General features: G+C 34.0%; 1 long non-coding RNA gene across 1 annotated transcript; it reads right to left on the bottom strand.

Annotated features, from left to right (window-relative positions):
- Positions 1-3,353: 3,353 nt before the first annotated feature.
- LOC127178209 (uncharacterized) lies at positions 3,354-9,835 on the bottom strand. The gene is made up of 3 exons (XR_007829315.1): positions 9,745-9,835; positions 3,998-4,091; positions 3,354-3,420 (listed from the first exon to the last, which is right to left on the bottom strand). It is a non-coding gene; the product is annotated as an uncharacterized LOC127178209 (long non-coding RNA).
- Positions 9,836-15,632: the final 5,797 nt, after the last annotated feature.

The raw sequence follows: 15,632 nt of genomic DNA on the forward strand, positions 1-15,632 counted from the left end.
AGACATCAACTGCTTCAAAAAGGGAACTTGGGATCATGCTCAGACTCCTGCCATTGACAAGACATGTCTTTGTGACTCCACAGACAATAAACTCTATAACTAGATAGTTAAAGGCAGAAGTGTGTTAGTGTGTAAATCCCCTCTTACTCTCATTTCCCTACCTATCTGCTATTAATCCTTTAGTGAGAACATCCACATCCCCTTACATAGCCTGCACTTTTCCTGCTGCCAAATTTTCACCACCTACAAACCCAGTTTCACTTATTTCTTAATCAGCTTAAAAGGTATTAATCAGCTTGAGAGTTGCACTGAGGTGAAATCTTCTAAACTGGCATTGAAAACAACTTCTATAGACTAACATATATTTTGCTGTGTTTTAAATGTTGCACAAGGCAGTTTCTGGAAATATTTGTTTATATTTTTTAACAAACACCTTAATTACTATTCAAAACTTTTATTTTTCTTCAGCAAAAATACAATAAATTGATCAAACGTTACTGTAAAGACTTATTTTGTTACAAAATATTTTTATTTCATATAAATGCTGCTCTTTTTACCTTTCTTTTTTAATGTTTTTTGAAGAAGTCTCACAATGCTTACCATGGCTGCATTTATTTGATTAAAAAACAGTAAAAACAGTAATATCGTGAAATATTAGAATTTAAAATATTTTAATATATTTCAAAAATTCATTTATTCCTGTAATGGCAAAGTTGAAATCATTCTAATTTGGTGTAGTAATGGTGTAACAGTTTCACCATAACAGGAATAAATTACATTTTAAAATATATTAAAATAGCACAATTCACAATTTAATAATATTTTCACAATATTACTATTTTACTATATTTTGATTAAATAAATGCACCCTTGGTGAACATATGAGAGTGTTTTGATTATTTAATATTAACAAAATGTGTAGTTACTGCATTTGTAAGGCAATACAGATGATGATGACGTGTGTAAACTTTCAATGAAACAGTTCCTGTTGGTTTTGGCAAACTGCAAATGCAATTTCGGATTTTCTCATCAGGTTTAATTCAGGGAGATCAGCAGAGTTCGCCAGAATTTGTTGATAAACAACCAATACTCTAGTCTGCAGACGTCTCACTGTCATTTACACAAATCTGCTGGCACAGCATTTCATTGGCTCTTGGCTGATGTGAGAGAAAATGTAAAAGCTTTTTGTCTTTCTCGGGGGCTGATGCCAGCATAATTTTGAGAATGGAGGATAAATGCAGCCCCCTAATGCATGTGTTGAAGTTGCCTGCATAGGCTTTAATGCATAGCACTGCATTAACCACTAGCAGAACCAATGCTTAGCCTTTAAAATATGTGTTGGTTTTGACCACTCAGGCCAATCATTTAAAAAGTGCACTTGTATCATAGCAACACATCAAGACTAGACGTGCCCTGTGAAAACACAGTGATCATCCACAGACATACTTAGCTCATTGTTATAATCTGATTAGCACACTTCAACTCCTCTCCTGTGTTTATGACCCTGTGAACACATTCATCTATTACTATGACACACATTCTCCCCAAGACCGCATTTTTGGTTAAATACACAACCAGATCTGTACGGAGGAAATTAATATTTTACATTTTTTACAGTTTTATTGTTTTTACTGTATTTTAATCAAAGAAATATATAAAATATGGAAGTACGTTTCCGCCACTTAATTTAAAAAAAAGGTAATTGTGACTTTTTGTCACAATTCTGAATTTTTCTCAGAATTGCATGATACAAACTCACAATTCAGACTTTTTCTTTCAGAATTATGAGATATAAACTCGCAATTCTGAGAAATAAATGCACAATTCTAAGAAATGAACTCGCAATCCTGAGAAATAAAGTCAGAATTGCGAGATATAAAGTCACAATTCGGACTTTATTCTAAGAATTCCGTGATATAGGATAAACTCACAATTGCGAGAAATATAGTCAGAATCTGACTCACAATTCAGACTTTTTTTCTCATACTTGCAAATTTGTATCTTGGAGTTTTGACTTTTATTCTCACAATTCTGACTTTTTTTTTTTTCAAAATTGTGAGATATAAACTCGCAGTTGCATGTTATAAAGTCAGCATTGTGAGATATAAACTTGCCATTGTGATAAATAAAGTCAGAATTGTGAGATATAAGAGATATAACTCACTTATATGAGATATAAACTCACAACTGCAAGATATAAAGTCATAATTCTGACTTTTTTCTCAGAATTGCATGATACAGGCTAAACTCACAACTGAGAGAAATAAAGTAAAAATTGCAAGATAAAAACTCACAATTCTGACTTTTTCTCTCAGATTTACAAGTTTGTATCTTGCAGTTCTGAATTCTGACTTTTTTTTTAGTTGTTAGCCTATATCATGCAATTCTGAGAAAAAAAAAGTCAGAATTGTGATTTGCAATTGTGAGTTTATACTGCGCAATTCTTACTTAATTTTTCAGGATTGCGAGCTATATATATATATGCACTACCGTTCAAAAGTTTGGGGTCAGTACATTTTTTTTGTTTCTTTTTTTTTTTTTTTTAAGAAATTAATACCTTTACTCACCAAGGATGTATTAAGTTAATAATTAAAAGTTTATTAAAAGTTCATAATAAATAATTTACATTGTTATAAAATATTTATATTTTGAATAAACACTGTACTTTTTAAACTTGTTATTCATGAAAGAATCCTGAAAAAAAAAAAAAAAAAAAAAATCACAGGTTCCAAAAAATATTTGGCAGCACAACTGTTGATATTATCCAACACTGATCATTCTAATAATAAATCCGCATATTAGAATGATTTCTGAAGGATCATGTGACACTTAAGACTGGAGTAACAGCTGATAAAAATTCAGCTTTTCATCACAGGAATAAATTCTATTTTAAAGTATGTTAAAATAAAAAACATTATTGTATATTGTAAAAACATTTTGCAATGTTACTGTTTTTTTTTCTATATTTTTAATCAAATAAATGCAGCCTTGATGAGCATAAGAGACTTCTTTAAAGACTATTACAAGTCTTACTGACCCCAAACTTTTGAACGGTAGTGTATATATATAAATTGGAGAAGTTTTGAATATTAGAATCTTGAATTTGTATTTTTTTGGATTTCTTCATTCTAAAACATTTTACTTTTGCGGAAATTTTATACTTAGAATATTTACAGCTAGTTTTACCTCTAAAAATTCAGAAACAAAATCTAAACTGTTTTTTTTTTTTTTTTTTTTTTTTTTAACATATTCTTGAATCTAAACTTATATCACAAAAACTTCAAATTCAAGTCTTTTCTGGCTTTCTTTATGACCTCACTTCATACCTGGACGCTTGGATAAGAGTTTCGGAGGTTCCATGGTGATCGGCAAAGACTTGTCGTAAACAGCTTTTAGAGGCTTACAGGAGTTGTTACCTCCCTAGGAAGTACAAAAACAGAGAGTAGGGCATAAACTTACAAAATCCCCAAAGATACTGGATCTGTTGAAAGCAAATGAGCTTAAACACCAAGCTACCTCTCATCACAAATTATACTGAATCCTGAAAGTCAGTTACTGAGCTTATGACTGCAACTAAAATTTGAAAGTAACAAAACGAAAACGTGCTGTAAAATATAAATGATGACAGGGACCCATCCAAACTCAGTTCAGCTATTCTTTCACGTGTGCACAGGATTTATAGACACCACATGATTCTTTCAGTCTAGAGGAAGCAGGGGTCTCCTCTCCAAAATCTCTGATGGAAAATCTCCATAATGGCTTTAGGGTCGATCCCAGGTCAGAAGGAAAGAGCCCGTTAACCGGGGGTAGGGGGTGATGTCACTAGAGAGAGGCCCATGGTAGCTGATGTCATGTGAGAGTCTGTTGGCAGGGTAACTTTCTAAACACATCCGTAGACCAGAGGAGATGTAGTCCGTAGGGACTTTCGCACATTGTGCTACCTCGTTCAGCGGCCCAGGAGGTCAGTGTTTGCAAAAGACGAGGTCCTGTGACTCACCTCCACAGTCAATTTGCTGAGGGTGTTTTCCAAATCAGCCCAAGTGGAGAAAGAGGCCACTAAGCACAGAAGCAGATAATTCTCTCAGTGCTTCCTATGAGGAAAAAGAGGGAAAATAATACGTTTTTAATAGCTTACTCCATTTTCTGTTGTGACAGAAAGAAAGATTCATCATAAAAATGCAATGAGGGCTTTCTGTAGTTGCTAGATTAGCAACTAACCTCACTGACTTTTTTTTTTTGTTCTTTATACAAAAATAAAGGATTATTCATAAGGCATATGGTTTGCAGTTGAGGTTTAGGGAACTTCTTTCAAGCAATGTTACTCACATGATTCAATTAATGACTCATAAGTTGGCCTTTGGAATAGCTGTATCTGGTGAATTAGTTCACAGTTGGAAGACAAACATCCTCTCAATGGACCTTCCAGATCTAAAGTTAGAATCAGTGCACTAATGTACAAAGCGGATTTTATTAAAAGCAGGGGTGCCTCCTGAAGCTTGACTCTAGGAGAGTTTTGTGTTCTGTGTTCTGATTACAATGGTTGAAACTGGTGGCAGCACATCTTGCAGTACAAACATAAAATTAAATCAGATGGTCATTCATTAAATAAACATTTGCAAATGTACTACTGACAAGCTGATTCATAACTAATGTGTGATTTTTCAGCTTTTACTTGTTCAAAGTTCAAAGTGAAAATGTTTGAGGTTTTTAATATGAGATCAATCTTCTGCGTAAGGAGAAGTAAGAATAAAAACAAGGAAGGTTAATGACGCTCTTCATTCAACAGAAAAAGGAAGCGCTTGACCTAAATGCTTGATGTAACGCAAAGTATGGAGTCTACAAGAAAACAGGCGGAAGTGAGGATATAAGGAGGGAGAGGAAGACATATCTGATCCGATCAAATCCGCCTTTGAGCTCTCAAGCGGAGGAATCCAGGGTGCAGCGTTGCATCATCACTTTGAGTCTCTTGGATAACAGCAAGCTGTCTTATTATCTTCTGAACGCTTATCCGTTCTCTACAACAATCATACAGCTGCACAGACTGAAACTTGCTTTCTCTCTAATTGGCTTTGTTTGGAAGGGAATACTAGCAAACTGCATTGCATACACTGTATACCGCCTACTTTGTAATGTCAAATACAAATCATGCAATGATTAACGCTAATTTTTTCATGTATGGTTGTTACATGACCTCATTGTTATTATTTCAGCAATGGGACTAGTTATTATGCAAAGTTATTAGGCAAAGATGAAATCATTCCAATGTGGTGCTCAATTATTAATAATGGCTCTTATTATTATCATTAGGGCTGGATTTTGAAACTAAATTTCACAATTCGATTCAATTATGGTTTACAAGCTTGCATTTCAATATGATTTAATATAAATTATTTTGGATATACATCAGGTACAGTACATGGCAAAAAACAATCTCTCAACTAATGCTGTAAAATATGCATGAGAGTCAGTTGGTACTATTACTATAATATTTAAGGTTAAAATTCTAATATTAAACTAAACTATGAGTTAACTTTAATTTTAAATTACAATATTATTTTTCTACTCCAATTTGTTTTTTGAAATATAAACATTAAATGGTGGCTGTCATTAAACTTGGTAGATTTATTTAAACTTAAATATTTAATTAGACTTTATTTTGATGGTCCACTAGACATTTTACTAACTATAAGTAACTTTGCAACTACATTTTTTAACTAATTCTCATTCATTTGCTACTAAATGTCTGCTAACTGTCAGAGTAGACTGTTAGGTCAGGTTTAGGGTTTGTATAGTAAGTTGACATTTACTTGTATGTTGCATGTTGTGGACCCATCAAAATAAAGTGCTAGAAGATATTAAAGTCCACTTCCAAAACAAAGATTCACATATAATGTACTCACCCCCTTGTCATCCAAGATGTTCATGTCTTTCTTTCTTCAGTCGTAAAGAAATTATGTTTTTTGAAGACAACATTTCTGCATTTTTCTTTATATAATGGACTGGTATGATGCCTTGATTTTGAACTATGTCGAAAAACTCCAATCGTATTTTCAAAAATCATTTCAAAATCATCCTACATCGCTGCAGAAGTACCGACCCAGTCTTTGCAAAGTGAACATGCAAAGAAGATCAAACACCCTTAACCAAAAAGGTAAAAAACAATGATTTAGACGATTTTGAAGTTGAGGGAGAACATGAGATGGGAGTTTTTCGACACACCCTAACTGTCATGAACCAGTAAAAAACAGTCCAGGCAGAGTAAGACAGGATGAGCGTCTGACATGAAAAAGTACATAAATTGTATTATTTTTATGAAAATAACCGATCGTTATGCTAGATAAGACCCTTCCTTCTCGGCTGGAATCGTTTACAACCGAATTTGGGTTCGTTTGAAGCCGGATTTAAACTACATTTTGGAAATTCAAAATCAGGGCACCATATCAGTCTATTATATGGAGAAAAATCCTGAAATGTTTTCCTCAAAAAACAATTTCTTTACAACTGAAAAAAGAAAGACATGAACATCTTGGATGACAAGGGGTGGGTGAGTACATTATATGTTAATCTTTGTTTGGAAGTGGACTTCTCCTATAAGCATACAATCTGCTAAAACTCTAATGACTGCTAGTTGACATTTAGTTGCAAATTACTTACTGTTAGTAGAATGTCTAAAGTGGACTATCAAAATAAAGTGTTACCAAGTATTAAAGTACAGTAAAAATGCTAATGCATGTGTTATGGGGTGCTTATATTTAGCAAAATGCTCTTCACTAGAGTTCATTTTTATACCTGACTAACAAATTTATGGTCCCCGAATATGATCTTTCTGAGGTAAATGTGACCTCACCTGACATATTGTTTACAAGCTGCTATATTTACCTCTTTCCGTGGTTAAACCACTATTTGAGTGATTACATGAGACAGGATAGCAATTTCTATAAGTTCTACTCTTTGTTTTAACATACCTTGGGAAATTCATTCATGTTTATTTCGTGCTGAAACGTTATCATAGTGGAGGAGACGATCAGTTCACGCTGCCACTTTTCCTGAACTGAGGAGCTACAGCGATCTGTCACTCCACATTAAACAGCACCAAAACGGCATTTATTCTTTGAATATTGTAATAAAAAGGATAGAATTTGAAATCTGAAACTTTGTTTCATATCAAAAGTAACAAATCATAAAGCTTATTGCGATTTATTAGATGGGATCCGCTCTACTATATTAATGAAACTGAAAACAGGCTAGACTAATCGATTCTTGAAATTTAAGAATCAATATTGCATCATAAAAATTAAATTAATTAAATTAATTAAAATCTATATTTTTTTTACCCAGCCCTACACTGTTGAAAAAAATAAAGAATGAGTAGATTTGAATCAGCTTGAATGGATTTTAATGAATGGAAAGTTAACTGAACAGCGTTTATTTGAAATAATAAATATTTAGTAATATTATAATTATCCTTACTGTCACGTTTGATCAGTTTAATCTATCCTTGCTGAATAAAAGCATTAATTTCTTTTCTTTTTTTAAAAAATCTTACTTTACAGTCTCCACAAAAATATTGAAGAAGAACACCTGTTTTTAACATTAATAACAGTAAGAAATGTTTCTTGAGCACCAAATTAATATATTAGAATGATTTCTGAAGGATCATGTGACACTGAGAGTAATGATGCTGAAATTTCAGGTTTGTCATTACAACAATAAAAATTTTAATTTTAATTTTAAAATATATCAAAATAGAAAACAGTTATTTTAAATTGTAATAACATTCCACAATATAAATGTTTTACTCTATTTATAATAAAAAAAAAAATGCAGCCTTGGTGGGCATAAAAAAAAGTATTAAAAAAACGAATTCAAATCTTTTAATCTGTAATGTACATACAGTATATCAAATATCACATTTTGTGTAAACTCTTTGCAGCCCAATTAAATAACAAGTTAAGAACAAGATCAAAAACTGCTATGGACATTATTTCCAATTCATTTGTTACAATAATAATGGAAGCACAAGCACATTGCATTGTGGGATATAGTGTTCTGTACAGTGCGTTCTGTTGTATACTGCACATTTTGGTCTGCATATTTACAGTTAATTTACATATATTGCTAGACGCGATTAATTGAACGGCATAACATATTTTAATAGATAGACAGTAATCCTATTCATACAGAAAACCTGAATAGAATGCTTAGTATACATACTGCACAGTAGTACAGTACTATGTCTGCCTGGATGTCTGTCTCTTTAAGCATCCATCTGTTTGTAATGCCTCAGTCCAAAACATGAGTGTGCATGTGACTACCAAATCAAATTTAAATGTTCCACATTCATTTTGCACCTGCATGTGCAATGCATTTCGACTTTTCGTGCTTTCACTCAAGGCTTTTTTTGGCATCTAGCCACTATTGCTTGAATGAAATGACTACTCTATAAATATATGTCACATATGTGTAGTGTAAAGCATTTTTCAAAAGGGAAGAGCTGTCTAAGCAATTCCAGATTTGGCTCACGGCGGCAACGAATCTACAGTAGCCATTTCTGCTTCCCTCGTTCGTTCTGCAACATCCCGCCCGAGGCACGGAAAATCCCAGCATCAGCCAGAGAAAATATTCCAACAGACAAACTGAACTCTTGAACAAAGCATAAATTTAAGTCAGCCGGCAAGGAAGAAAAGCAGTGAAGTTTAATGCTGTAATTAAGATATGACCGGGTCAAAGACATAATTTAAAGGATGGTATGTGAAATCCTTTTCATCAGGTCTGAAGGGTTTCGCACACCTCCTTCAACTCCTATCACTTTTATGCAAGACAAACAACACGATAAGAGCACATTTCAAGCATGGATATATATTCTTCTGAATTCATTTCACTTAAAGGGGTCATCGGATGCCCATTTTCCACAAGTTGATATGATTCTTTAGGGTCTTAATGAAAAGTCAACTATTAAAATACAATAAAATAAAATAATAATATATAACAATAATAATAACTGCATGAATGCAGATGAACTTTTCTTTGTTGTAATAAATTCGGACAGTTCAGTCTCTGTAAGGCTGCGCTACCATTTCTCAGCTGTCTGGTTTACTGAGAGATTTAATACTGGCTCATAAATCATTGCAATACCCTGAAGTTAGACTTCAGATGAATGTAATGCAACCCATCTCTAGAGTGTCAACAATGTGCAAGCAAGTCTCAGAGGAACTGAAACACTGTAGGTGGGATGCTGTTATCACACAACCGTCATATTTGACGTAAATTTATTTATTTATTTATAACTGACTTATATTGTCAACTGACATGTATTTTTGTCAAACAGCAGACCACCAGAGAGTAGTTGAGCCAGAGCTTTTGTTCCAGCAGTAGCCCCTGTTGAAAGGAGAAAACCTGTTTTTCTCATCACAGGCAAGAAAGGTCCTGAGCTGGCCACCCTTGTGATTGACCTTCTGCTGGAGAAGGGGCCACTTCACATTTGGTTAGCACAGGAAATTATTTTTGGAGAAAATAATTCTGGCTCTGATAAAGAATGATAACAACTGCGATATTAAGCTTTTGCATTTTGGCAAAATGAACAAAATAGGGTATATTACCCTATTTTTAAATCATTTAAACTATGCTTTAATCTTTTATGTGACAGGAAGCATCAGTGTGCAAGATACGGTTTCAAAGGAAGGAACTATTTACCTCAAAGTTATCCTAAAATATCTACCCCACCCACCTACACATGTCACTCACCAATTCTCTCTGGTTTTCTCTGGTTTCCTCCACACATAGAGCTTTTGTGTGTTTTACACAGGATCTGAGCATAGACATAGGAAGTTCAAGCTAACCAGGGAATTGTGGGTGGACATGATGTCACAGTAAAGCTAGTGTGGATGATGCAGCCTGACACAGCAGTGACTGAGCAGGAAACATTGAGCAACCAGTCATACAGAGGTATCATTTTGTTTCAGCCAAAACTTAACTTGCAATATATACATAACATTAGGACACCACATGCACATACATTATGTAACATAGTATTAACATAGTGACTAGTCAAAGCTTTATGTTCAAATGAAGCTCATTAAAGGATTAGTTCACCCAAAAATAAAATTCCGTCATTAATTACTCACCTTCATGTCGTTCCAATCCCATAAGACTGGAAGATATCTTCGGAATACTAATTAAGATATTTTAATGAGCTTTCTGACTCTGCATAGACAGCAATGCAACTTACACGTTCAAGGCCCAGAAAGGTAGTAATGACATTGTTAAAGTAGTCCATGTGACATCAGTGGTCTCATCATAATTTTATGAAGCTACAAGAATGCTTTTTGTGCACTGATGTCACATGGATTATTTTAACAATGTATTTACTACTTTTCAGGGCCTTGAACGTGTCAATGGTGTTGCTGTATATGCAGGGTCAGAAAACTCTCAGATTTCATCAAAAATATCTTAATTTGTGTTTTGAAGATGAGTGAAGGTCCAATGGGTTTGGAACGACATTAGGGTGAGTAATAAATGACAGAATTTTTATTTTTTGGTGAAATATCCCTTTCAAATAAATTTTACTAGCATATAGACGACAAAACACTGGGATTGAGATGAAAGGTAAAGTTGTCAAAATCTACATTTGTTTTTCTCTACCATCCTTTCTGGAAATCCTTAAAAATAAAGTTCACAAGGTTCACATGTGCGACAGTGTAAAATCAACCGTAGTGGTTGAGATTGCACAAAAATTTGAAATCACATACCTCATGATGGAAGTATTCCTCAAAATCGACCTTGGGAATTTGGCTCATCTTTTAGCCAAACAAAACATAAGCCAAACAAAATATAAATAAAAGCAAAGTGACCTCTACAATAAAACAAAAGTAAAGGAAAAATGCAACCATGTGATAAAACCATCCACAAACACAAAAAAAATAAAACAAAGATTATTGGAATACGGTTTACAAAAATAATTCAATGTGTTACTTGCAGTTTTGTTGTAATTTTTGTGTAATTTATTATTACATTTTTGAGTGAAAACTGTTCTTTAGCTGAAATTGTTGTGCTGTAGTGAATAAACATCAACAAACACACACAAACACCAGAATGAGTCTATCTTAGGCAGAAAACCATCATGGAAATACAGTTTTATGCAAAAGTTTGGGAACCCCTTGTAGAATCTGTCAAAATAAGAGAGATCATACTAAATGTATGTTATTTTTTATATTTTACATAAAAGATGTTTACATATAGACCACAAGACAAAAAAAAATAGCTAAAATGACCCTCTGGAAAAGAAACCCTTGGTTCTTAATACTGTGTGTGGTTACCTGGATGATCTATGACTGTTTATTTATTTTGTGATAGTTGTTCATGAGTCCCTTGTTTGTCCTGAATAATTAAACTGAGCACTGTTCTTCAGAAAAGGACGACTGAGGGACTCAAACACAACTATTAAAAAAGGTTTAAATGCTCACTGATGCTCCAGAAGGAAACACAATGCATTAAGAGCTGGGGGGTGAAAACTATTGAACAGGATTAAGATGTCCAAATTTGTCTTATTTTGCTGAAATATCTTTTTTTTTCCCCATTATACTGCCCTTCAGAAGCAACAGAAAATACCTGCATGTTTCCCGGAAGACAAATTAAGTACAATTTACCTTGATCTTCAAATTTAAAGTTTCCTTAATGCATCGTGTTTTCTTCTGGAGCATCAGTGAATGTTTGAACCTTTTTTAATAGCTGTGTTTGAGTCCCTCAATTGTCCTCAGTGTGAAAAGACGGATCTCAGAATCGTACAGGCACTGCTGGAAAGGGTTTAAATATCCAAAAGATGCTGGAAAACTGAAGAATCTGCAGGAGCTGGAGGATTTTTCTGAAGAACAGTGCACAGTTTAACTGTTCAGAACAAACAAGGGATTCATGAACAACCATCACAAAACAAAAAAACAGTCGTAGATTGTCCAGGTAACCACACACAGTATTAAGAACCAAGGGCTGCCAAACTTTTGCAGGGGGTAATTTTAATAATTTCAGCTATAATTTGTCTTGTGAACTATATGTAAACATCTTTTATGTAAAATATCCTACTCATCATTACTAAATAAAAAATAACATGCATGTTCTCTCTTATTTTGTTAAAATTATTCACATTTTCACAGATTCTGCAAGCGGTTCCCAAACGTTTGCATTAAATTGTACATAGTTGTGTGTGTTACATTCAACCTAAAAGGTTTAAATGAAATCCATAATGATCAACTTGAGAAACAACATGAATAATATGAAAAATACATAAATACACCATTTGCTGAAAACGTCAAGTGGTGGCTTCCTCTGTAAATTAATACCACAAAGTCACAGATGTGATAAATCACAAAGGAAACTTTCACCGAAACAAGTGGAACTTCAGGAAAGGGACTGATGCCATTAGGGTGCCTGTATATTTTTTTAAACCTTGATCAAGGCCTAAGAACACTACTTCCCAGCAGCCCTTTGCAGCAGCTTCTAAGAACCAAGGAAATGGGATCTCCACAGAGTTCCTCTGAAGCCAAATCCAAATCACACCCCACTTACTGGAGCTTTGCCTCTGATGAGAGATGTCTCACTATAATTACTTTCCTGTGAATGTCCTCACGGTCACCCGTCTGTACAAACGATCCGAAAATACCCTGAATCTAACATAAGCTGTGAACATACCATGGATGTGCTGACAGTTCACTGCACTACTGTAACCAAACAACTCCAGCCAAAATAAGACCTACAGCGAGAAAAGGACCAAAATCCACTTATTACTATACTATTACTATATATATATATCAAGGATGTTTCCTCCTAGGAGGCAAAGGAGGCAGTGTCTCCTCAAAATACTGGATGAAAAAAAAGTAATCCTCGTCTCTTTTGCCTCCCCTGAGCCCATTGAATTTTAACAGATCCACTAAAGCGTGCGGTGAGTTTCTGGGAGGTAATTGAGAATGAATGCAGGAAAGTCACAGGTGAGAAGGCAATGCGTCCATCACAATATGACTGGTTATGTTCGGCTGTAATTGATTCATGCAATAAAAACAGAATAAATTAAATTTTAAATTATTTCTAATTTATTCTATTAAACAGAATAGCTAAACATAAGTTCACAAATAAAAAGTAAATTTTAAAATTTAAATTGCTATGACTTGAGTTATTATTTTAGAATAAATGTAAAATGCTTAAACTTGATGAGATATATACTTGGCTTTAATAAATATAATATTGATTACATTGTTAATGTAAAAAACCTAAAATAGTTTTTAAAGTAGTGTAGCGTAAGTAACCAAGAAAATGCAATTTGAGGCATTAATTTACATATGATTAAAAGAAAAACTAGCTTGTGAACACCACCATATATATATATATATATATATATATATATATATACATATACATATATACATATATATATATATATATACATACATATATACATATATATATATATATATATATATATATATATATATATATATATATATATATATGATTTTACATTAATATGACATTTTTGTAATATGTGCTTAATGTTTAAAAAAATAGTTTATAAAAGTTAAAAGCCAATAAAAACTTATATAACTTGTATAAAAGATTTATTTTTATTTTTTGGGTTTTAAAAATTCAGACTAATTTTTTTACATTAGGGTTAAATGTTAAAATCTTTATTAGCTAATATGAATACAATTATTTATATTTAAGAATATTATAAAATGTATATATTTTATAAAAATATTATGAATTTTAAATATCTGCTATAAAATGGCTAAACTACAAATAGTTTAGAAAATGAGTAAAAGTACTTTTTAAAAAAATAAAATATGCAATAACTATCAAGTAAAAACATAAAGCGTATAATATGAATACGTATAATATGAATAAAAAAGTACTGTACTACTGTAGGTTTACTGACAGTAAAAGAAAGAAGGAAGAAACATGAGCAGGCAAAAACGAGCCATAAAAACCATCATTTTCTGAAAACAAAGCATAAAACTAAAACCAAACAAGCACAATGCAAATAAAATAAATTGTGCCCATGCACAAGCGAAGCAATGAACGATTTTCTATTTCTGATTCCTTCTAAATGACATTTATTTAGACTCAAAGCTTTTTGCACGTAAGCCTCAGAGTTCCAGCGTTCCCGTAAAATGGTTTTATTGTGAAAAGGGCGGATGTTGTTGAATTATGTGTGCTTTGAAACAATTTAATGTGGGCTTACAGCGCTGTTATTTATAGAAGGCGAGCTTCTGAGTGCGTTCCCGAGGTCGTGTTTATTTTGTTTCTCAGGGAGGGTAAAAACAATCCCCTCCAGAAGTTTTATAAAGTCTTTCGCTTGAAGACAGCGAAAGAAACTTGAGACAATAGGACACTGTTGCACAGACAGTGGGATGCACTGTGACCTTGCCCATGGTCTCCGCTCCCCGTGCTGGGAACAGAGGATGTCTGAGATCATAGCCCCACAGACAGCCTTGCGTCCCCCTCAACACACCACAGGCTGCCGCACTTGGCTCAATCTCCATCTTGCGATAACATCCGAGGCTAATTCCTCCTGCAGACTTCACATGAGAACCACGTGTGGGGCGAGACGACAACCAACAGAGCATCTCTCCAGCCAATTGCCCCACCTGAGAACATCTGGCCCTGGGCAGAACAACCCGCAGCTTTCATCTGGCCTTGAGAAGCGAGGGGGTGGAAAGAGTGACTTTCTCATATTGTAAATATGGAGAGTCTCGGACAGCTCACTGTTTCCTCAAAGCGTCATCTGCATTAGTGTATACTTTGTCTGTAGGGATTGCCATCCTTTGCCTTCCATCCTCCGTCCTCAACCAGAAACACCAAAACTGTTCTAAGATCAGCATTCACACTTGCCAGCACCTGTCATGACAGTGAGCTTATTCAAAGGGAGTCTATCCTAGACGGCTGGGATGGATGTGTCCCGTTTATTTTAAGCTCTGTCTCTCAGGATGTTAGGTTGGACAGCAAATAACTTTGTTGTTTCAAACTTTTAAGAAGGGTTCTGCCAAGTGCTCCAAGACTGGCCATGTAGCCTGCTTGAATACCACGAAACCATTAAAGATACAACAGGGGCTCTTTCACACAAAATGTGTATTCATGCAAATCAGTAAATACCGAAAAAATGCTAGGAGCTTCCTGTATTCCTGAATTGAAAACACCCATATTTATACTGCTATATTTAGGGACATTTACCAGTTCTATTAAAAAAAATACAGGGATCGAATGATTTTCACGGTTCCATTTAGCATTCACACACTTGCATTCTTCCACCAATGTGGATGGAAAACTAAATACTGTGAAAAAGTTCAGCTGGAAACACACGGTACAACCAGTAATGTACAATTCCCAACCTCACAGTGTTTTTTAGAGAAATGATAACATACAGTGCTGTGTGAAAAAGGAGGTCTGATTCCTGAGTTAATGACTCTTATGAGCTGGTGCAATCAGTGAAGTACAATTTCCAAGCGAGCCAGTTCTTATTAGTAAATCGATCGCATACAGCATGACCAGTAAAGTCCGATTCCCAAGCTACAGACTCTTATGAGTTGCACTGTAAAAAACAATTTGTTGAGTCAACTTAAAATAATTTGTTACCCGGCTGCTGTAACATT

Source organism: Labeo rohita, chromosome 16 (assembly GCF_022985175.1).
Source record: "Labeo rohita strain BAU-BD-2019 chromosome 16, IGBB_LRoh.1.0, whole genome shotgun sequence".
NCBI classification, from domain to species: domain Eukaryota; kingdom Metazoa; phylum Chordata; class Actinopteri; order Cypriniformes; family Cyprinidae; genus Labeo; species Labeo rohita.